Source organism: Calonectris borealis, chromosome 1, assembly GCF_964195595.1.
Source record: "Calonectris borealis chromosome 1, bCalBor7.hap1.2, whole genome shotgun sequence".
NCBI lineage: Eukaryota > Metazoa > Chordata > Aves > Procellariiformes > Procellariidae > Calonectris > Calonectris borealis.
The window spans coordinates 175105777-175128392 of NC_134312.1; positions in this window are offsets into that span (position 1 = coordinate 175105777).

Below are 22616 nucleotides of genomic sequence, written 5' to 3' on the forward strand. Positions count from 1 at the left end.
GTAATGTGCTCTCATTCGGTGGAGGCAATAAAGTTCTATGGAAACCAGCCAGTATGATTTAGCACTGGCTTTAGAAGTTCCTTAATGTTATTTGCTAATGGTGCAATTGTACTTTTGGAAGGCCTTTACAGGGAAGAGCAATCACACTGTCTTGCAAAGAGGCTAAAAACCAAACAGATTTATAAATGACTCAGTGAAGAACTCAAAAATGGCCAGACTAAACAGCCCTCGTGGCCATCTGCTCTCCTCCTTCCCAGCAGAAGTGCAGGAGGGTAGATCAGGCAGACAGTGATACTTCCTTCACAGTTTAAAAGCCTGGGCTAAGACTTCTCACTGGTTTCCCTATACTAGTGTCTAAAATTAATTTAATGTCAGCGTCAGTCCAGCTCTCTCTAAACCAAATGGAAGTAACTGTGTACTATTATATAGCAAACACAGAAGATCTTCAAATATGTCATGTTTTTTTCCTGTAAACAATTGGAATAGAAAGTGACTGGTAATTAGTTGAGCACTGTGTCATTGGTTTTGAATTCACTCTACTACCTGGGTGAGCTTATAAATAAGAGAAGAAGCTATAAAAACAAATGGGTCCTATTCACGTACGCAAGGCAATCCCAGAGGATACTGCTAAATGAAACAGAGAGATAAATAATTTTAAAAGCTGGATTTTATTTATTTGGGCATAGCAGGATAAACAAGGTGGAGAATGTATTGTGCTGATTCTCAAAATTGCATCACAGGAGCAATAATCACTTTTAATTACTTTCCTCTGTAGTCAGCTTAGATCAATATCAACTTCTCTGTTTGTTTTATTTGAATCCTATTATTTTTCTTTTTTTTTGAGGGAGGACATTGCGTGACTGTGCAGGTACTGGAACGGAGAAGAGATCTTAAGGGTTTGGCAGGTGAAAGCTGAATGCCTGTTGGAAGTGACACGTATGCACCTCCCCCCGCAGCGTTTCTGAAATAAAGAGGAGATTTGCAGTGTATATATTTTTGACAGGACAACAAAAAATAAGACCTGAATAAATGAATCTGTGACTTGTTTCCACCTGCAAAGGGGGCCTCCCCAGTCTGAGCAAACTGGAAGTGACTCATAATCACAACCAAGGAATAATAAAGTTCTTATAAGAATTGCCTATCTACTCACCAGGGATCTGGACTTGACAACCCAGGCCTGCATTCCTAAAATAGGTTTTATAAGCCAATGTCAAGAGTGTGAAAAAAAGAACCACCTAAAAGATATTTTAGCGTAGGCCTCCTCTTTGTCTCCATTAACTAATTCCACCTTGCGATCTGGTGGCAGCATGCAACAAACCAGAAAATTCCTTTCCAGGAAAAGGATCCTAAGTATTGAGGGCGTTTAACTGGAAGACCAGGTTCTCCTCCCAGGAGACATGCTTAGCATCCCATTCATGTAAGTGACTTTGATTCAGCTCCACAAATTACAAACAAAAGGGCAGAGAAGTCTGAGACAGGAGAGGGATGAACTTTAGGTGCATCTGATCCAAAAGCCAAACAAACAAAAACCTCACGCTTGCTCAGCCTAACCTTACTGAGCTCACTAGACTTGCTGAACCGATTTGCTGTTTGACCTGAGAGTTGCCTTGGTGCCCACATGCCCGGGCATGCCCCAAAACCCTGGTCTGAGTAGTTTTGGGGCTTAGCTTCAGCCTACAACATGCTGAGATTCAGAGTCTGACGGAGCAAAATGGCCTAATTCAGAGGTTTCAAAGGGCACTGCCACATACAAATCTAAGACGTGTGTTGCAGACAGGAGGTACTCATTTTCACACCGCCTAGATAAGCATTTACAAGTCTGGTGGAATGAACCCTAGAACCTGGTGCCTACAACAGAAGCGTTCAAGAGCTACACTTGGAAGCATCATCTAAGACCTCAGCTGGATCTGTCCCTTTGTGCCACTATAAATTAATTATTTTATTTACAATAGGAATATGCGTATAGAAAACATAAATTTTAAGCAGCTGGGACATACCGGCAATTTATTCAGACAGCTGCAAGCAAATGAAAAAAAAGTGAAGACTTACTTTCTGCTCTATTAAAATGTTAGCTGTACTGTATGGAGATGTCCCGTTTTGCAACACTGTATGTAAAATGCTCTTTCTTATATAAGACTTCTGGTTGGAGAACAAGTGCAACAGGAAAAACAGCAATGTAAACAATTCCATTTAACTACATTTATCTGGGCAAACACACAGAAAAGTCTGGACGAGCTTTGGCTCTCAGAGAAGTTCTCAAGCTGAAGGCCAGAGCGCCAAGATTTCATTACTCTCATGCTGAAAGAGTTGCTGCTATGTCGAAAAAGAGTTGGAAACCTGCATCCAAATATTGAAGTTGAATTTGTACTTGATACCATAGTCCTCCATTGGCAAAGAGAGAATGAACTGGGTGATGTAATAACTATTTTCCACCTCAAAGTTCTACTAGGTTGTATATTTTCTTTGTTAATTATTGTGATTTCTTTTAATGACTTGAAGAGTGCCTCAAGCTTTGGCAGAGAAGTGCCTTTTGTTATAGTATAGCAGTATTATTAATTATAATAATTGCATTGTTCAATAAATGTTTTTTGCTATGGTATATTTTGCTGTTCCTCCATGAAATTTCCAGCGGTTCCTATTTTAAACTTGGTGAGAAATTGCTTGAGACTATGTCTTTTCCCAACATTGTGTGAAGACCTGAATGGGCAGCAGCACACAAAATGGAAGTCAAATTTTGTTTCAGAACTTGACATCTTCTCAAAATGCAGTATGTCTTCTACCGGGGAAGTTCATTTTTTGTTTGTTTTCAAAATAGAGTTCTGAATCAGATCTAACTTCCATTTCAGATTTTTGGAAATGTCTTGCAAACTGAAAATTCCAGGAGAAAGATTAAATAAATACATAATAACTAATTAACTAAATAAAAAAGCTGTCAGGAAGTTTGGGGTTTTCCTTACTGTACTTTTACCTCCTCATGGGATCAAGTATGGACAAATGCAGAAGTGTTGTTATAGCCTCCTCAAATGGGTAAGATACAGCTTTAGTGACTGAGTCTTGTTATACTGAGCTAAAGGATGAAAGAACACCAGTCTGAAAACAGCCACACAGTCTTAACTATCTGCAATGACAATTAGGTGAGAGAGCAGGAAGGACTGTCGTAAATACTGTGGTAGATAGGGGATGCCCCGTGCGAGCATCCAAAATCTAGTGGCAGTGCAAGTTCCTGTGTACAGCTCTGGTAATATAGCTTAGAGCTTTTGATTGTGGATAGATATTTGCCAGATAAGATTTAAAGGAAGTAAATTAAATTAATATCAAAACTATTAAAGAGGAAGTGCAAATTTAATATCTCCCTTCTTCTGTTTTATCATGTGAAATAGAAGGAAGCACAGACTGCCATGATTCTGCATTATGTTTATGGGTAATCATAAGAAACACAAATTAACAGAGCAATAATTATTCTGTTTCACTGCTGAATTGTAATACAGGAATTAATGGAACTTGTGCCTTATATGCCTGTTATGGAGCGATTTGTAACACAACTCAGAAAACCCGTAGAAAAGATACCATTCGAAGGGAAAAGTATTCTGATCTGAGACAATAGGTTCAAAGACAAGAAAATAAATGTTTGTGAAAGGAAGAATCCCTGTCAGCTATGACCGCTATATGCAGGTAATGAAATGAAAGAGGTTGGATGCGCTCAACAGCTGTTTTTCTTCTGTATTTGAAGAGAGGCTGGAAGCTGTGTCCATTACATACCATGCTGTGGATGGAGTAGGGAAGTTACCATCTGTAACTGCAGAGGAGGGAAGGCAACATCTGCTGGAGAACTTGCATCTAAAAATCATCAGGAAATTAGCCAAGATCTTTGAAGGCCCATGGTAAATTTTTAGTAAAGCTTGGAAAACCGAAGGAATTCCTGAGGATTTAAAAACTCTTGGTACTGGTCTGGTGTTTGAAATGATGAAAGGAATGACACAGGTAGCTATCAGATAATTATCCTGACAGTGATGGTTAGAAAATACAGGGCCATGGGTTTTGGACTGCAGAACAAAGAGTTAGAAGCTGTAAGTATTTTGGTTGGAAGGTAGGTTTTATTTGTTGTCTTTTGTTCTGAAGCTGGCAGACAATGGTAACTATGCTGATGTCACATACTTGGATTTCTCCAAGGCATTTGACATTCTATCCATTACATTTTGACTAAGAAACGTGAATTATATAAAATTAACGCAGCATAACACATAACAAGCATGTCATAAGGTGGCTCCTGGAGAGATCTCAAGCAGTTACTACAAAGGAAGAACAGATCTGTTTCCAGCACTGACTCTTAAGCTGGCACTGTTCAGCATTTTCATTAACATCGATGACCATACAAAGTGTTTTCAGGTAGGGTTCTTAGCCAACACAAAGTTTGTTGGGTAAAAATGTAGAAGGAAGCACATTACAGCAGCATCAATATAATTGCCTGCTTAAACAGTCACAATCCCATAACATGTGTTTCAGTACAGACATGCATGAGACAATACCTCTAGAAACAAAGACACAAAGAAACAGTTCCTTCCACGGGAAGGTGGGTTTCACCCAGGATATACTCTGCCTTGTGTTAGACCCTTAACAAAGCCATGTGTTCTGACCAGTGTTTGTTAACTCTTTGATTATGTCTTTAACTATTTAGCCTTTTAGTCTTACACTACCAACTTAGAGGCAATCAAGGGCCGTAGTTGGAGGGTATAAGGTTAGGCGAGATTTATCTTGACCATTCTGCATGGAAAAAGTGGCTACAAGAAAGACTTATCTTTGAAAAATTTGATTTCAGAATAGTGCAGTGGCAAAATAGCACCTGTGATCCTGGGATATAAAGAGGAGAATATCCCATAAAGACTGGGAAACATCTGTCCAGGCAGCTTTGACAAGGCTGCTACTGTGATACCAAGCCTGCTCTGATGTCCACTGTTTCAAGACGAATGTGGAAATACCAATGTGCCTATAAATGGGACCTAAGGGTTGGAAGACAAACGTTTCCTAAGGGTTGAGATGTACAACTTTCTAAATTCACTGAAGAGAAGTCATTCATCCCATATGCTAGTGTGTATGATGAGACCTGATAGTGGGATGCTTTCCAATCCTGTTGTCAAAGGCTTAATGAGAGGTAAGGGCTTGAAGTTCAATTTAGACAAACTTGGCCGTGACATTAGTTGCATTTTCCTAGCCGTAAGGTTAGTTAAAGACTTGAAAAGCTTAACTGGGATGGTAGTGGATTTAAACTCTCTTAAGTATGGTTAGAAATATTGCTAAGGATGTGCTCTAATCAGAAGCTGGATTAAAGAGTGAGGGTTAGTCTGGTGACTTCCTGAGGTGCTGGAATCAACAGATCTGTGGACTGTGGTTTTTTATCTCTCTCCTTTATGATCCATGGTGAAAACATGAAACTAGACATTTAGCTCAACATGCTTGTACGGTTCACATTTTGACAGAGACTTGGAGTGTATCTCATATGTCACATCTTCAGTAGGTTGCTGGGGAGGATTTCCCACTCTTTCTTTATGTTCAATGTCCTGGTATGTTTGTATGCTTATGTACTTTTTCCTCCCTCTGAATCATTGCAGGTTTGTCCCAGCTGGAGGAAGGGCTGCCCATCAATGTTCTCAGAGGGAGCAGATGCAAGCTTGGTCTCTCCTGTTTGCATGCTCAGGAGTCAACTGGTCACCAGATTTGATTCGGTGCAGGCCAGTAGGGCTTTCCTATTCTCTACCTGTGGCATTTATAACCCTGCTTGATTCATCCCTAGCACATTTTATTTTCCCTTCATTTGGGACAGGACATGAGGACTAGGGTCTTTAATACAAACAACTTGAACACAATCGCCAACAAATTAATACCATCATTCTGTAATCATCTGCCATGTTGTCTGCCAGCTACTTCCAATTAAGAATTTCATAGTCAACAAATTATGATGAACTACAGTGCACAGCTGCACTCTGACTCTAATATAATGTTCTGCTATGCTGCTTCAGCCATGCAAAATTGAATAAGGAACAGAGATCCACAGGTGGTGGTGGGGAAATAAGTGAATTAATTCATGTTGTAATTTAGATGGCAAAATCTTCAATGTACTAGCGCTGGAGTCCTCTGAATGTCACTTTAGTAAACACACACTGTCATTATGAGTGATTTTTGGCTTGCCAGTTTTTTGTGAGGTAATGGTCTGCGTAATGGTTACACACGAGCAATCATGATAAAGGAAAACACTTAATATGTCATCTTACATTGCCCACAATCTATGGCTGAACATTAGCTCATCTCATCCAACGTGATGCACCTGGGACTCTGAATTACTATTGGAATGAGCTTGAGTGAGTATTTTGGAAACCCCAAAAAATCTGCTCTCTGAACTCATACCGTACTCTGAATTCTCTCCTCCTGGGTATCCATTGCATTGTCCAAACTTGATACACTTTAACTGTTATTAGCGAATGGAACAGATCTTAAATTGAGAAAAGTGTTTGTGCAAAGTGCAGATCAAGGGGTTTAATACAGGTCTCTTCTGGCTGTCACAAAATATTTACTTCAATTTAGGTAATGTTGGGCAAGAAGCTGGCAGCAGTGAAAAAGCCAGCAAGGCCAGCTCCACTTGACTGAATTTCTGAAGTAATGGATTTATTTATTTATTTATTTTAAATCTGGGCTTGGGACGTGAAAGAGCGCAGCTCTGCTGAAGGCAGCTGAGTTCCTGCAGGCTGTGTCAGCAGAGGAGCTGGTCAAAGGACAATAGAGACGGTCCTTCTGAGAGCCACCAGCTGCTGCTCAGGTGACAAGTCCCTCTGCTGCGAGGCGCTCTGAGCATGACAGTAAAGCAGGGACAGCCTTTGTGTTAAAGCCGGCAGGTTCCATACACGTGTGGAACATCTTTCTGTAATGGTAGCTTGTTAAGTTTTATTTTTCATAAACTATAAACTAAACTCACTTCAATTGCATTGTTTTTCTTTAATTATTTATTAATTGAGTCATGTCCACCTGCTGGACTGTTTTGCCTAGCATTGACATCAGGACAACACACCTATAATTATCCAAGCCACTCCATTTACCCTTTTGAAGTGTTGGCAGAATGCTTGGGTGGGTGGGGGAGCGTGTTATTAATTCCGTTGCTGTTAAAATGTGGCAGATGTTTCAGATTGCTCCTCAACTTTTCGTTTTACTACTCTGTTGTTCAAGAGATCTACGTCTGTAAATTAAGAAATGCCATTTGTTGGGTTTCTTAATTACTGATACGGTAGAAAGCATTTCATCCTCAGAGGGTGGTATGATGATATAATGGAAGAAGAGGATTTAATGACTTATTCTGTTTTTTTCTGCATTATGAATAAGTTAAAGTAAGATGTTCAGACACTTCTATAAGGTATAGTTATTCCAAATCTACTGGAAAGCCAGAGATCTTAAAGATTTACTTCCCCTCTATTTCTATTCTGTATTCTCAGTGGTTATCCAAGGTGTGGGGATATCAGCAGTCCAAAAGATAACATGTCAGCATTAGATGTTGACTGAGGATGTACAAGGAATGCTCTGGAGTGATGGTAGATCATCTCAGGGCATTTTTAGAAAGAGTTAAAATTAATTTGTATTTCAACTTCAGTTTGCCAAAATGGCTGGGTTATAGCTACAATACTTAACACCTCTTATGTATCATTACCAGTCATTAGCAAATGTCACCTGTCATGTTCTCCCGTTCCCGCATTACGACGTGCATTTCTGCTTCTCAATGACTGCGAATTGCCCCTGTTCGATTCCGAACTGTTGAGGCGGCTGGCGGGAACATCCAAGATGTCAATTATCTCATATGTTTGGCAGATGGACAAGACTTTTTCCAGAAGACCTTTCTGACAGACTCTTACTGAAGCTGTCATATCCCCCACCTGACCCTCATCCTTACTACATTTGCTTCCGTCAGAGAAGACTTTGCTATGTATTTTCGTAATTACTTTCCACAACTTATCATATAACTCACATTCTTAGCGATGAACTGTGAAATGTAACAGATGGGATTGCAAACCCCCAAAATACCAGGAAGTAGACATTTTCCATGGTTGCTATATTATCATGCAGGGATGTTAGTGACATGTGAAATTGCTTGAGACTTGTAAATCTTTCAAGAACACCTGCAAAAGGGGTGCTGAATTTTTGTTTAAAAAGTAACATGAATCTCTGCAACTGTTACCCATATTGGGCTGTAAATTCAACCCTGGGATTTTAAAAAAATGACCTCAGGGAGAACTGACCATCAGAAAAGTTCTGAGCCATGTAGAGAACAAAATTGAAACAAAAAAGTTACTGATTGTTCTGCATTGTTTTCCACACCCAGTGAGAAGAAACAATCAAGTCCTGCCACTTTTGGTTATTATACCTGTGCTTGCAGAGGTGCCAGTTTTGTATCTTTCCTTCCAGCATGTCCCAGTAATGATGAGCGTGATTAACGGCACAGAAATTTCACCTTTTTGAAAAGCCTTGAGGTCACTGCAAGCTCTCCTTTGCACCAAATATTATTGGTGTGCACAGCATCTATCCTGAACTTAACTGTATGTGAAATATACTAGGCATCTAGAGAGAGTACATACATTTGAGACTAATTTTAAAAACTCATTAGAATAATTTCCAATTCCTATTTTTAAAAGGAATGTTTACCTGAGGCTCCTGGCCAAATTCCAATCCCACTAATTATGTTTTACTGAAATAAATTATCACCTGCAGTTTTACTTTGACAGAGTATAGTTTTTTGGTTCTTGCTCTTGCTTGGGTAAGTAGCATTGCTTTGAGGTGTTGGCCCTTGCTATATTTTGCTGATAGGTATAAATCAGGGATGTTTTTGCAGGAAAATACAGACCAGGATGCTTCAGACCTTGGTCGCATCTGGATGGGGTATTCAGGCTGCTTTGCAGGTGAGCAGGCAGAACAGGTCCCCGGAGGACTGACTCTGGCCACAGTGACTGGTGTATTCAGCAGGTTAAGGTCCCAGTCCCAAATCATACCCCGCTCAGCAGATTCTTGGGCGTATATAATTTCTGCTTAGGACCTGGTCCTGATGATAGTTGCGTGTGGAATCAATTCTATCTACATGCTTTCTCCTGTTAACTAAATGGAATTAATTGCATGAATGAAGTTACCCCTGGGTTTGAAGTATGCGCTTCCATGTTTCTAAAGTGACTTGGGATGCATTTTTTGTGCTTCCTTTTTTTAGCGTAATTAGTGTAAAAATCATGCTTCTTCAGCAATACTTTAATGCCCCTAAGAAGTAGTCTGTTCTGATTTTTTCTATTGCAGAAAAGAGTTTTTATTATGATTTCTGAAGACCAGACCTAAACATATATTTAATTTCACTTACAAGTTCCCAAACACTATAAAACTGTAGAAAATTCACTAAGAAAATATTTATATTCACATACTGGCTGTATAACACAAATATTTTGTCACCATTAACATTCCATGGCAGCTTAAAAATGAAAATGCATACAATATATTTATTTCCAAAGTGCTGAATATATTCCTTTTCAAAATATTTTCAAAGACATTATAATTATTAGGATGAATCAAGAATTTCTTTGCCTTTTGGGTTAGCCAGAACCGCTATATTTATTCTCTCTTGCTTATACCGGTAATCAGATCTTTGGCTGTTCTCCAGCAATGTTCACTAGCCTGAAGAGAGAGCAGCGAACAGGACAGCAGAGAACTGGCATCTTGGAGTATTTCTGCTTGAGGGGTTGTTAAACACCATCATTCAGCTTATGGCCAGGTATGACTGTGAGCCAGTCCAAAAGCTCTGCAGGCCTCTCAGCATAGCTCTGGGCATCATCTAATACAGCCTATACTAACTATGACCCAGTGTTGTGCTAATATGGCTCCTATAATGTGTGAACTAGGAGGCTGTTTCTCACCAGCTTAGAGCAGAGTACAGCCGTTCTTTCCGCACCCACCTGGAGACAAACCCCTTCAGACCTCCCGTAGCCAAAAGGGAGCTTGTATTCATTTCTCCCAAAATGTCTCCTTTGCCATAACTTTCAAATGCAATGATAATATACGAACGCCTGCACCGAAGCAGTTGTAAGCTAAAGTTTGGCATGTGGATTGGGTGTCAGGACATGTGGGCTTTGCCGCTGCCCTCCTGATGGTCCCGGGCAAACCGTGCCTCATTTTGTGCCTTGTTTCTTTGGCTTTGCACTGAGGCTAATTGCACTTCGTGTTTGTTCTCATCTCTGAGATCTAGTCTTCTGCCAACAATTCATACAGTGTGGTGATGAGTGTGAGGAAGTCCTTGGACATCCAACACTGGGGCACTTTCCCCTCTCACCCCTGTGCCTGTGAAGGACATCCTCTCTATGCCACAGCCATGTCTCTGCTCCCTCCGATGAGCTGAGTGTGATTGATTGTTGCCTAAAACAAACCCAAACCGCCTGCTGAGAACTGGCTATTTTCCATAATCTGCAGCCCAATAGTCAGAATCTAGTTACAGTTAGGGATAGGATAAAAGCATCCTAAACTCTATTTAGGTTAGGTCATTATTGCCCAAACCCTGGTTTGATCCGAGATGAAAGTTCAGCTTGCTTGCTTTCCACAATTGCCTAATACTGTATGTGCTTAAGGTTGTTAGATTCCTCCGTAATTAACCTGAAAGGTCCCCAGGCATTTAGGTTTAGCCACCCACATGTGGTCAGGAGCATCTGTTCCTGGTGCATTACTTCTATCTGTAGGTAAACAGACACCTGAATGCTGTTGGTATTCCCAGGAAAAGTCTCCAGGCTCGCTTATGGTAAAAACTGCAGTCATTAGTAAGGGCCATGCTTGCTGTTTTGTATACGTCAGGTAGTTTCACCTCTTTCCAAGACTTCTTCTTCCTCTTTACAAGAGGGGGGAGATTTCAGTTTTTAAGCATTAAAGAGGATTTAGGCTTATCAAGTAAGATCCCTAAGCTTGCAGACAGCATACTTGCTGAGCCCAGTATCTGGTTTTCCAGTTCTGCACTGAAGCCAGGTCACTGCAAGATCAGACATCCAAGAGTCTTGGAGCTGTGAAAGCAGTTATGTCAGAGCCTACTTCTAGTCTAGGGACTCAACTAAAGCTGCTAGAAATTTGTTCTTGAATTTTTAGGAGTTATTGTTCCTTTCCAAGCAAGACTTTGTTCTTCATCCAATATCTTATGTGACAAGCACACGCATCCAAGGGACTTGGAGTGGAGCTCTGGCTCTGCAGCACATATGTTGCTTACAGACACACAGAGAGCCGTTCTTACCAAAGCACTCTGAGCAGGGGTATCAGGGTTCACCACAAGTGATGCCATCCCTGTGCTGCTGCTGCTGTCTGGAGTCTTAGGAAAAAATCACTGCAGCAAAAAACTGTCACAATCGATAAAGGAGGCAGAGAAGCTCTGAAGGACACAAGTACAAGAGTAATAAACTTCAGGCAACTCTCAGTCATCTGCACATGTTGTATCCAGATTGAGGATTATGTGGGTCAGGACCACAGAGTCATATAAGCTGATTCAAGGTCGAGTCTGCTTTAGTAGCTCAGTATCAGCAATCCCTGAATGCGAATATGCTGCTTCTTAGGGACAGCTCATATTCAGAAGCATCGTAGCCACTTCAGTGTGTCCTACAGTCCAAACTAACAAAACCTGCTGAACGTGTACTAATTTGGGGTAGAATCAGCTCAGCTGCCCCTGCTTTGTATCCTTGGGATCCAAATAAGTACAAAATATGATGCGTGCTACACAACCAGCTCAGACCTAGCAGGGTTTATTAGCCTTGCATGACCTGAGTTACCTCTGTATACTCACGTTATTCTGTAGCCAGTTTAAGAACCTCTCCTGGTCCTCAGGGTGCTGGAAAAAATGGATACAGAGGCACCAGAGAGGTTCTCCAGCAGCTCTCTTGGGTTGTGCTAGTGCTTTGGCTAGTGCTCGTATATCCTGATGAACGCAAGCCAATTGAGTTTGGCTGGACATTAGTACCATGTATTCAATAACTCAGGCACTGGATTATCCAAGTTCTTCTTTCATCCTCAGTAGCCCGGATAATGAGGAGCTGCTGGTGCAATTCTTACAAAATCACGTTTGAGATGATCTTCAGATTGATGTTCCTACGGCTGTTATACATCATGTTAAAAATATAAACCGTAACTTAAAGAGCAACTGTTCCCAGGACAGGCTGAGACTTGCAGCTTCACACCAGAGGGAGCCATTTGTGGAGTGTCTTTGTTTGGAGCGTGCCCCAACTCTGGGTTTCTGACAGCAAGAAAGATTACTGGGTCCTCAGAGCCATTTAAAAGACTGGAAAAAAAAATCTTAATTTGCAGAGTCTCACAGTTGGAAAGCCCTCAGCTGACTTCTTCAGGGTAATTTTCTTTCTTTCTTTCTTTTTTTCATGTACATTTCTTTGAAGTGTTTTGCATGAAAGTGTTATTGCATATTTTGGAAGTGTTATTGTCCCTGTGTGTTTTCTTCCAATGTAACTATAAATTTCTATCCAAATATGCTCAGAAGCTGTTTGCTGTCAGAACATGAAATCTACTAGTAGATAAGCATACATAAAGGTGGTTATTTCCATAGAGAAATCAAAGGCACAAAACAAATTAACAACATTCTTTGAGTTTTAAACACAGGCAGCTCTATGGGTGGCAGGATAGGTGGTTTTGCTTTTTAAAGTTTATTTCCTTAAGTATGAGCTTGAGTTTAAATGTCCCCAACATGAATTTGCATCTGACTACTGATGTTCTTATCACCTTTTTTTATTACAGTTTACTCATGAAACTACATCTCACATCTCAAACTGTCATAGATCATTAATTTAACTGCCTAAAAGTTAGGCAGGTAGTATAAAGTAGGTCATTTACCTACCCTGATAGCCCATGGAGGAAGAGAAGCAGCTCTCAAGGGTGATCATCCCATACCTTAAATATGTGATATCCCATATCCCATAGCAATTTTCAAATGGAACAACAAAAGCCCTGACCTGGTGACTACAGCGAGAATGCTTGGACGAGGTGCATGACTTTTAGATGGCTAAAATTAATTATGTTAAATCCTGTCCAAAAAGCACAGAAGATATCTAACTGATCCTAGGTTTACACTAGCAAGTAATTCATCGCAACCGGAGCAGATCAGGCTTCACAGCAAAGGCCTTACAACCATGCGTGCTTGAGATGAGCTTAAGGCTGGTCCTCTGGACCAAACATCCCCACAAATCCTGTGGTTCAAAGCTGTGAAGGGCCAGCTGGTGGTTTTAACCTTTATGTCCCCACTTAGGGTCAGCGTGCTTTGGTGTGCAGCTGGAGCAGAGATTGGAAGGAATGTAATTTATCTTCCCCCAAAACTGCCTTGCAATAGAGCCAACACATGGGACGCTTGAGGAACGGGCTACCACTCCAATCCAAGATGCTTGAGTACAGCCTCAGTTTTTTATTAATGTCTGCTAACAGGGGTTGCTGTTGGTCATTAAATCTCAGTGAAATCAATGAGACTCAGCAGGGACTGAAAAGTTTCCATGGGCAGATCCCTGGCCCAGTTACAAACCCTTATAAACATATTGATAGGAGTTTTATACCAAACTGAGTCCTTATGCATGACTGTGATCTAAAAGAGAACTTACAAGCAAATCACGGGACAAGAAATAAACCAAACAAGTTAAAGCACACAAGGTAAGGACAGTTCAAAATCTTCTTCTCTCTCTTTTGATTTATTTTTCACTTCTCATTTCCTATGTACTCATTTATATTTAAAAAGCAATTTCCCCAATCATTTATTAAACCCAGATATTGATAAGCTGCCGCTACGATAGTTTTTCTATGCTGCAATTCAAAATATATTTTCCCTTCTTATGCATTATACTGTCATACCTTTAATCCTTCTGCCTCATGATTTTTGAGAGATTTTTTTTTTTTTTTAGAACTGTAGCAAGAAGGAAGACCAGAAGAAATAGTTCACCTCATTTAAAATAAAAAGGTGAGATCTTTTGGGGGTGATTCATCTGCCTGAGCTCTGGATTTCCTTTTGGACATGACACAGTTCAATTCAATATCAGGATTTTAATGAGTGGTAGTTGTAGTTACCACCATCTATTATCAGGTTTTCTTACACACACTTGGTCCATGTGATTGATAAGTGAGTTGATTTTTAGTCAATGTCTGTATTACAGGAATAGAACCCTGTAGTTACTTTGACTTGGTATACCAGTAGTTAACAGACTGAATAAAAAGGGTAAGCACTACATGAATCAAATACTGAGAAGGCAGCGGATAAACATTTGCCTCCTGCCAGCAGCAAAAGAATCCAGCTGGGAGGAGCTCAGAGTGGTATGGTAGAGGCAAGACCAATATATAAAGGAAAGTTGATCGAAAATTTTATTACGGCAATTTGCTAGTGGTTTGGAACCAACTATGCTGGTAGAGTAATTGGGGAATGCACATTGAATAATATTCAATGAGCTTTTGGCTCATGCTCTGTTTTTCAAACTAACCCTGCGCTATTAGAAAATTTAAAGATATATGATTTAATCAGAAGTATTTCACGCATGGTTGAGAAGATAATGGTGAGATGTGGGAAAACACTGACCCGCGCTACCTCCAGGCAAAGCTGGTGAGATCTTTGAAAGTTTTCTAAACAAGGCGTATGTACCTCATCACATAGTATACGTGTAAAAAAACATTGCCTAGTTTCCCTTAGTGATAAAGGAGTAAATTTCTTGTTATTAATTATGTAGACATAAAAGATTTCCACAATTCATTTTGGATTTCAAAATTCATTTTTTATTAACGTTCTAAAAATGTATAATTTCAGTGACCTTCCTGCACTGAAACAATTTACTGGTATTTTGTCACAGGCAGCTGGAACACTTACAAAATTTACGTTTTGTTTTGCACGGCGGTAGGCTGTTTTTGCAAAATAACCTCAGGGCTACTTACCTAATTATTAAATTATTAAAAGCACATTTGTATAAAGTCAGACAGAACATATCAGTATGTAATTGAACTGTGGTCAATATTTTGGATCACGTTCTCAGCTGCTCTAAGGCACGTGGGATACGCAAGCGTATCTCTGTTTACATCACTGAGCTTGGACCTTTGTATTCTTTAGCAGTTCTGAGTCACCAGGCAGAAAACCCTCTTCTTCCCTCTGCAGAACCATGCTCCAGACTATCGGCTACGTCCCAGGCATTGAAATACGTGAAATAAGTGAAAGTTGTTGAGTGATTGGTCCAATAACAGCGAGGAATGTTTTAAGAAGAAAAAGCTCATAGCTAGAATTGCAATCATTGCAGTTACTGTGAGCTGGTCTTAAAGCAGATAGATTGAACTTTAATCAATCAGTATGTTTTTCCAGATGGCCATAAGTATGTGTTTTATAATCCGCATTTTAAGGTGTGTTTGTTTCTTAACTCCTGAGGTAAGGGTGTTGTGGTTTAACCCCAGCTGGAGGCTGAGCCCCACACAGCCGCTCGCTCACTCCCCCCACCCCGGTGGGATGGGGGAGAGAATCAGACGAGTAAAAGTGAGAAAACTCGTGGGTTGAGATAAGAGCAGTTTAATTATTGAAATATAATAATAATAATAATAATAATAATAATAATAATAATAATAATAATAATAATAATATACAAAGCAAGTGATGCATGATGCAATTGATCGCCAGCCACCGACCGATGCCCAGCCAGTTCCCGAGCAGGGGGCCCCCCAGCCAGCTTTCCCTTAGTTTATATACTGAGCATGGCATCATATGGTATGGGATATCCCTTTGGCCAGTTTGAGTCAGCTGTCCTGGCTGTGCCCCCTCTCAGCTCCTTGTGCATCTACAGCCTTCTTAGTCGGTAGAGCATGAGAAGCTGAAAAATCCTTGATTTAGTATAAGCACTACTTAGCAACAACTAAAATATCAGCGTGTTATCAACATTATTCTCATACTAAATCCAAAACACAGCATTATACCAGCTACTGGGAAGAGAATTAACTCTATCCCAGCCGAAATCAGGACAAAGAGTAAATTAAGACATAACCCTGAAATCAGTTTAAAGAATACCACAAACATGAAACTCTATTTTTCTTTCCGATACATAAATAAGATATCGTTGTGATACAGTGATAGCCTGTTTCTCTCTGTTTCTCTCACAGGGACATGGACATGGACGGGTGCCTGTGAATACCATGCTGCCAGCACCTTCATTACTTATTCATAAGCAGAAAAGCTACTAGGCTCTCAGGTCTAAAGTTAATCAACATTGCTCCAAACTTTTGCGTCTATGTGCTCGATGTTAGATAACAAAATCGACAATTATCAGAGTACTGGTAGAAGCCTTGGACTCCAAGGATCTGTGCTGGCCCTCGCTCTACCACTAACCCCACTTTTGGTAAATCCTGTCTGTGCCATGGGTGGATTCCTCGGATCCTTATTTCTCACTCGGTCAACCTAGAGGGTCTTTCGAGATCCTGGGAAACCTCTCCCCTTGGCAGCAAGCTCATCTGGAGGCCAGCTGGGCACCTAGCATCACGTTCCACTGGGGCAGAGCGCTTCCACGCAGTTCTTCGGTCACAAAATCTCTGGTTATGCTGGGTTGGCCACAGAGCATCTCTGGTAGCCCAGTCCGCCTTCCTGGTCCCCGCACAGCAGATTGCTCCAGGGGGTGGATCTCACGTGCTTCAGGATCAGGCCCCGGCAGCTGGAGCAGGCGGGCAGCAGCCCAGACCCTGCGAAATACACGTCCCTCCGAGCAACTTCGATTACCCCCCCGTAGGAAGAAGCAGATCTGGAGGGATCCTTGATTGTCTAACACCAGTATTAGCAGCAGGATCAGAAATGCCCTAATTCCTAGAGTAATTTGGGGTTGTGTAACATGCCGCATGAGCTTTGCTTTAGCACGTGCTCCGGAGCGGGAAGGAGGCAATTGGGGGAACGGGATGAAATACGCCGTGACTCGGATGGAGGCGGTGGATTAAGTGGGATTTTGAAACCACACAAGCATTAGTTGTAGTAGCAGCAGAGCATACCAGAAGGTACCGTCTCCCCATCTCTGCGGGAAAAATAAGCAGAGCAAAAATCCCCCGCGAAGGTGCAGGACAGCAGGAAGATTCAGAGGGCTGAGAACATGGCGTTTGAGGGTTACAAAGCCTGCAAACTCCCTTTTTACAATGTTGAGCCTTTCAGTATTTCTGCCACTAAGTGCCTTATCCCCACTGGCTCCTCCACAAAATTAGTGTACTGCTTAACATTTTGCGATTCAGTATCTCGCTAAATGGAGCTATTTCCTTTATGCCCCACTCGCTGTGGGAAGCAATAGACTCGAAAGGAGGGGAGCAAGGAAAATAACACAAAGGAAAGTTTAAAAAGAAACATTTTTTCCAATACTAATTTAGAACATCTAGCAGAGTGCCCTTCAAAAACTTTATTGTAAGTCAAACAAACTGACAGTAGAAAGAAGAAATGAAACTAGCTTATCCTCAGTGTGCCAGGAGCTCTTCTAGGGACATTTTGAGTGAGACACATATGCCCCTGCTGAACAAGATTCAAACCTTCGTTTAAATAATTTTCTGGAAATTCCTCCCTCTCCACCAGCTGTACAGCGAGGGTAAGATAGGTCTGCTTCTAGCATAGTTTTTGTTTAGGAACCTAGAGCAAGGTGGGATGAATCTGCAGCTGGATGATTATGTGTTCGCCCGGGTGAAACCTGTGTAATTTGCCTCTGAGGACTATAAAACAAAAAGCAGCGTAGCAGGTCAAGACGTAGCTGCAACTGTAGCTACAACTCCCCAGAGAGCTCTTTATGTTTCTCTTATTTGGCAATAAATGTGTGGGAACAACTTGCCTCCCTTCTCCTGCTACAGTTTCACCTTTTGATTTTGTTTTCTTCAAAGCACCGTCAAAAGATGTTCCTTCAGGACAGATCTGCACCACAAGCACCTCTAGGGGCGAAAAAATAAGTTCTACATGAAATTTAAAATCTGATTTGAAAACAGCCTATCAGACATATATTTCAAACTCAACTCACTGGACTCTTGCAAAACACATCCTGAGAGCTTCAAATGTGTGCACTGAAAGGCTCAGTGTTGTTTTTTTTTTAAGATCTCGAAGTGTATAAAACATTAACTTACATATTGGGCTGCCGATACACAAAACCTGCATATACAGTACTTCAGACGGAAACATCCATGTAACGTTCATGCAGTATGACTGGTATTGTTCCCTTTCTCTAAGTCGTTACAGATCTTTGGGAGTGAGGAAATTCTTCCTTAGACCACCACATTCTGAAACCCAATATTAGAGAAATTCAAAGGCCGTGAATGGAAACAAGACTTGTTTGCTGTACTTAATGTCCTGCATCATGTGGCCACTCGCATGCATTTGTGGAAGAATATTTGTATGCACAGAAATAGCTCCACAAGGAATCTTGGCAGTGCTCTTGAAGGTTTTTTAAGCATATATATACACGTACATATACTTGTTTCTTGCTTCTTTAAATTGCTACCGAGTTGAACTAGGAATGACTTTTGTCTACTTTCCGTCTTCTCAACTCTTTCTGGGTATATTATTACCTCATCTGGCTTATTCTTGTACCTTGTGTTCTTTTCCTTCTTCATTACAGTTCTGTAAAAAGCTTTTGGGCTTGTTGTTAATTTTCTCTCTCTCTTCCCTGCCCCCTCCAGTCTTAATTGTATATCTCTGAAAATGTGTTTCTGAGGTTTTTGCTTTGGCTGGGAACACAGTAGTTATATTTATGGGTCTACCATCAGTTTGCTACAGTTCAAGTGATTTTCTGCTTTTTGCTTGTTATGTTTTTGCCTGGACTTGATATACTTTATGAGTTTTTCTGCGATATTGGCTTGTATATCTGGCATAGATAATATTTTGCCTTTCTGCTAATATCCTATCAGAGACCGAAAGAGTAATAATTTTTTCTTCCTGTGTAATGTTGGAAGATTATTTTTTTTAAATGAGCTGGAAAGCTTTATTAGTTTACCAGAAATGAAAGCTTGTAATGAATCCACATGGAATTCTTTAATCATATCTTTGCTATTTTATAACTGTACCTTCAAGTGGAATGTGTTTATATTTGCTGAGGAAAAAAAAAAAGTTCTCTTGTTTAGCATTTCGGCATTATGCAGGAATTTTCAGTGCATGGAGTTGCTCATCATTTTTTCAAGAGTACAAAGAGTACTCAGAAAGGAGAGAGGAGAAAGGTGAGAGGTGCTTTTCCAGCCTGAGAAAGGTGAAACAGCGGCTTCTCTTTGCCGCCAGAGATTAAACTTCTGGCAAGCTGACTTGTGCGCTGTCATGTAGAGCTGGGTTGTGGTACTATGAATGACACAAACAGCTTATCATTGTACTGAGGGTTTTGGTGAATAGTTCTGTTTTATTAAAATTTCTCTCCATGGTAGTATTCCAAGAGAACTTTTAGGCTAACATGGCTTTACCTCCAAAAAGTAGTAGATATCCACACTTTTAGAGGGTGTTTTAACAATGCACGGCATTTCAAATAAATGAACACAATAGAAAAACACACTTAACCATGTTTGTTTGTAACTGAGAGATCTCTCGTGGAGATTTTTTTAAGTCAAATGTGAACTGAGCCCAGCCACGTTTGGAACTGCAACCTCAGACTCATCTGACTGCTGCCCAGGACGCTCTGGGTGGTGTGTACAAGGCCATAAGGTCCGCTGGGTAAATCTGCTCTCTACAGGCTTCCCCTACGATCCCCAGATGGGCTGTAGGTGCTTTCAGGGCAAGACGCTCATTACCTACCACTGTTCTGCTTCTACGTGCCCTCCAGTGAAGCTTACTGGCTGCATAGTCTTCACTAGAGGCGGGTGTTTTTGAAGACTATGCAGATACCTAATGCGGTATGAAGGAAGAAATGTCTTCTAGCTTTTGTAGCAAAAGCAGCTTAAAGTGGCACAATAAAATGGTGAGGAGAAAGGTCCTCTGAGGGGTCCAGGGAATTTCAGTTCTAAATGTTAAGCGTCATTTTTTAAATACTGAATCCTAACTGGTGGCAGATCCTGGTTACAGGAAGGTGAGCAATGGGCCTGGAGTTTTTCAGCTGATAGCTGCCTTTCATAACAAAGCATTAAAGACTTAGCAAAAGATCTAGGGGCTGTCTGGTTAAAAAATCTAGGATAAACAACCTACATTCTGCCACTTTCTGATGTGCAGAAGAGGTTCCCCTTCTCCCACACTGCTTTCAGCTGTCCTTGCAATTGCTTAACAGAGGGCGTAGCATTAGAGCATCATATTGTTATGAATTTCTTGCTTACTGTCACAAATAAGATACATTAATTTTTGAAAGCTTCATAAGACCTTCTTTTAAGAGTCCTACTGATTTCCAGATTGCCTGGATTGCTTTCTTAGATTGTGGAGAAATGAATCTCTCTGGGATCTTTTAAAAATTGCTGTGTCTCTTTATTATGTCAACTGGTTTTTCCCCAATTTTTATATAACACTCTCATCATTGCCTTTCAATTATTCTGAATTATTTTCTTCTTTTCTAATGCAGTCATACCTACATTGCTTCTTTTTACAATTTAAATGGGATGCTTTTGCTATCATTCTCTTTGTTTTTGAAAAACCTTTATAAAAAATTAAGTTTACAAAAAAAAAAAAAAAAGAGACAAGACAGTTAAGACCAAAGCAGGATCAAATCAGAAAGATAAAAGAAGCGGCAGCTTCCTGAAAACTCTTATGTATTCCTCTGTTTACTCACTCTTCAGACATCTTGCCAGGAAGGCTCAGTGTAGAGGGCGTGCAAGTGGTAGTAAGGGGAAAGGAGAGAGGGTGGTGTTACACCAAAACAACGGATACGTTGTGGAGAGCAAGCCAAGTGCCAAGGGCAGCCCTGCACCTGAACGGTGGCCAGATGATGATGCCTGCAGTTCACAGAGGTTTTGACGTTCTGCGGTTTGCTCCTGGTGCAGAACAAAAATGAGCGCTCTGGTGTTTTTTTTGTGTGGGAGGAAACAAACAATAAACAAAACCATCAGAGAGCGCCCGCAGCATGAATGAGGGCATCTTATGATGGAGTTAGGTTGTGAGGCTCTGCTCCGCTCTGAGCAGAGCGAAGACTTCAAGCCTGCATGCCTACAGCCCAGCCACGTGCTTTTGCAGAGTCTGTCTTGCTCCTTTGGTTCCTGAATATTCACCTCTTCCTACGAGCTACAAAGATACAGCAGGAGGCAATGGCCATAAGATCTTACTTTAGATAGGGCCTCTAATAGGGATGCGGTTGATCTGGATTTAAGCTTTCCTCTCCCCCAAAAAGGCACAGAAAGCCTTTAATTTGGGTTCTGTCGCATTTCCATATCACCAGGTTAGGGAGGGTCCCTCCTGTGTCTACCTGGAGTCTGAGTAATGGTGCTAAAAACAGGGTTTGACAGAGGGAAAATGTTTCACCCAGCTCAACTGGGCTCCTAATTTGCTCTAATACATACCCTGGGGTCTATTCTGCGTGTATTAAACACATATGTAAATGTCTTTGCATTTTTCTGACTTATATGTCACATTGCACAAGCTGTCTCGAGAAAAAAACAAGAGGTGCAAGTGTTTAGTAGGAGCTGCTGACACACTTCAGAATTCCAAATAAAGTGTTTCTTCAGAGAAGTGTGACAAGCGTCACTTCTGCCCTCCGCAGTGTCTCCGCGCTCGGTCAGAGACAGTTTTAAAGGACCTTGATTTTCAGCAGGTGCTTTTAGTACCAAGATCTTTTCTGATAGCAACTTGAGCAACTTGAAACTGTTAAAAATCCCTATATGTATTTGAAAATTTAAATCAGGAAGTTATTTTTTGATGTCTCTTGATAATCAAAATGAGTTTGTCATTTCAACTCCTTACAGGAGATTGATGGTGCATTAACATAACATCTAAATCTTGCATGTCCCTATGGACATGGTTTTTTTACTCATATTGAAAGATTTCATTTATCATGTCATTTGAGATACCAAGTTCTTTGCACCACTCTAGGCAGGGAGAATCGAGTGTCTTAGTACAAATGGCATGCTATGTCTGAGTTTTTTCCATCTGGAAAAAAAAAGTTAGATGATACTGGAATAAAATGAAGCGTCACTTTTCAGAGGAAATTTTTAAAATAATATAACTTTTAAATATAACTTTTAGTGCTGTTATCACATATGGAAAGGAGAAGAGAGACAGGTCAAGTCATAACACTGTGTGAGAAAGAGAAGGAATTTTCTGATCACTTTTGGAAGTTCATTCAGACCACACTAAAAACTTGTTGTTCCCCAGGGTCTCAGCCATTTCCCTATATATTTTAACACTTGATTAAAAATGAAGAAATGAACATGTGCTGGAGGGATGCAAACACTAGGCTATGAAAATAAAGGAAAGCCAAGATGAGACTAACAGATGGCCAGGCATGAGGTCCCATTTTAAGACACATACCATCACGTTAAGCTACTGTCCTTCTGGAAATGTAAATGCACTCAGAGAAAGAATAATGGCCCCCTGTTAATTTTTCTTTACATGCAAAGCCTTTTTTATTTCCATTTGCACTTCATTTTTATCTCCATCATAAAATAGGTATTGAAGATAGTTGGATGAACTGTCCTCTGGAGATGCCAATGTATTTCTGTTGTTTCTGTCC